We start from the raw sequence: 2500 nt of genomic DNA, 5'->3' as shown, positions 1-2500 counted from the left end.
GCTTTGACCGTTAGTCTTAATTCTGTATATCGTTGCTCTTTTTTCAATATCATATGGATTTTTTATAAGTATTTTTGTATTAATGAACACAGTTATCTATTTTCTTTCCTTTGCTAGATTTACCCATTTTATATGCTTTGGAAACTGAGAGCAAATGTCTAGATGCTTCCAGCATTAAAAGTCATGATCTTTAAATAATTATCTATTTATTTCTGTATATCGCTTTTTCATAATTTGTAATTTAATTTAATTATTCTTTTTTCTATTTTTGTTTAGATTCTACTAATGGTCATCTAATGGCTTTGTTCTTCCATTACATCCTATTGGTATTACTATGTATTTTTAATTTTCTAAAATGCAATACCTAGGTGCCAGAAGCATTCTCATTATTTTCTAAAATAAATCACTAACAAAATAACTATATTAGTAATAAATATCTAGAATATTAGTTCACCGTGACTCCCTAAATGTATATATTAATGTATCATCTAGACGAATCTAGAACGTCGTGGGAAACTATTTCATCTGTGTTCTAACTTGCTTCGGACCACATATTCTTGAAGTGGCTCCGCATTGTGTAGATAGCAGACGTCTGTGGTTGATTCTTTAACTGTCAAGGTTTATGAAGTAGAACTTTTGTATCTATAATTGCAAGAGTTACAGAATAGTTGCAACAGCGGCAATAATAACTGCAAGAATTACCGAATAATAGAGTGGTTAATTATGTAGGTCACTGATATCAACGTTATGATATATAAATCCTTCCCTCAAAATTGATTAGGTTTTAACATCTTAAAGAGTCAAATGATCTGACAACTTGTTATGGTTTAATACCTACAAAACGAGGATAGATTTTGCAGACCTTGTCGTTACTTATGACAAACGATTTCGTTCAGCTGAAGTGAAGGATTTCTAACAAAAACATATTTAACTGGATTCCCATCCATTGCGAAATGGAGTTGTCTTATACCAGGCAAAAATGTTTATAAGGCTCAGCTTGCTCTACTTCAACGCAAAGTCTCTTGGTGTTTCCTAGGGGACTGAGCAACAGGTCACCGTGCCAAGAAAACATTCACTGTGAATAAATGTACAACTGGTAATTAAATCTATGTTCTTTCATAGCATTTTACTTGTAAACAATCCTCTGTTGCCACATCACCCCAACCACACCAAGAGAGTCTGCGCGCCGGAGTGGGTAGACTGCACCTTACTGTACTGAAGGAATTAAGTTGGATATGCTAAATACAGTCACTTCAGTATCTTCAGCAAATGCCTGCAAGGACTATCTTCCAGTGACTTATATTTATTCTTTATAACGCCTGGAGAGTTTGTTCAGTTAGGAGAGGAATCCTTATCGAAATGGATCTTGAACACCGTAAATCATGGAACTCGTCCTTAGCTAAAGAGATCCTCTTGGCGTTATCTAGAACAGGAATGATATAATATACACCTGTGTAGGGTATAACAAGACTACTTCCACAACAAAAGAATTTCAAGTAAAAATCCCTATTAGTTAAGCTAACCTTATGAATATTAATAAATGTATTTTTGTTTTCAAACTCAGTTACGAATTGAGAATCAACAGGTCTATCTGCATTCAGTTTTGTGAAATTTTGCATTTGAATTTATAAGAGTCTATGTTCCATTATATAGAATGTGAGATATTTATTGTATATATGATGATATTATAATCTATTGCAAAAAAAAAAATCAATATACCACTAACACTTAGAGGAAAACATATCAATTACCTAACCATACTCGAGAAACTTTGTCATATCATTTGTGGCGAGCAAGGCTACGGCAAATATGGGTTTTGTGCTTCACAAATGTATAAAGGGACTTCATTCTGTTCGTCAGCGCACCATCTGTTTCTCGTTTCTTCCTCCTAGTAGCGTATCTTCTTTATATCCATGTGTGATGGATGTTTCTGTGAGTTTTATGTTTCGTTTGAGTGTAGACAATTTACAAGGGTTACTCAACTTTCAAAATACGAATTTTTGGCCATGTATTAAAAAATGACAAGGGTTCTGTGTTCCATTTTTCACTAATATTACTGACGGATTACTGCAGTATGCACAGTCCCACCAGAAAATCTTAAAAGCAAGAATTGGTCCATGAATAAAATATGTTTTTTATTTGTTTTTTTATTATCCTTGTAATATTTGATAATATAATGCTCCTGGACATTTACTTTTCTATGCAAGGGTGATTTGTATTGCACTTACATCATGTGATAAGTAATTTATCTTTCGAAGGTTTACGCTATTAGGCTTGAAACACCAGTCAAGTCTTTCATGAGAAATGACCAGATAGCAGGATCCTCCACAACGACGATTGTAAAATATGCCTCAAGGTTTTTGGCATCCCAAAGTCTGATTATCTCTCCGTTATATATATATACATATATATATATACATATATATATATAAATGTATATATATATATATACATATATATACATATATATATATACATATATATATATATATATATAAAT

At 32.4% G+C, this 2500-nt stretch overlaps 1 protein-coding gene across 1 annotated transcript in view; it reads left to right on the top strand.

The window, feature by feature from the left end:
* The window catches only part of LOC143020005 (uncharacterized), a 28892-nt gene extending 26754 nt beyond the window's left edge, over positions 1-2138 (top strand). Inside the window, exon 2 of the mRNA XM_076176095.1 lies at positions 1-2138. This exon is cut by the window's left edge and continues 2081 nt beyond it. The gene's annotated coding sequence lies outside the window, so the exon portion shown is untranslated.
* Positions 2139-2500: the final 362 nt, after the last annotated feature.

The sequence above is a fragment of the Oratosquilla oratoria genome, chromosome 38, assembly GCF_046742065.1.
Source record: "Oratosquilla oratoria isolate Oo_2021 chromosome 38, ASM4674206v1, whole genome shotgun sequence".
NCBI lineage: Eukaryota > Metazoa > Arthropoda > Malacostraca > Stomatopoda > Squillidae > Oratosquilla > Oratosquilla oratoria.
This window is presented reverse-complemented; position numbering and strand designations above follow the sequence as displayed.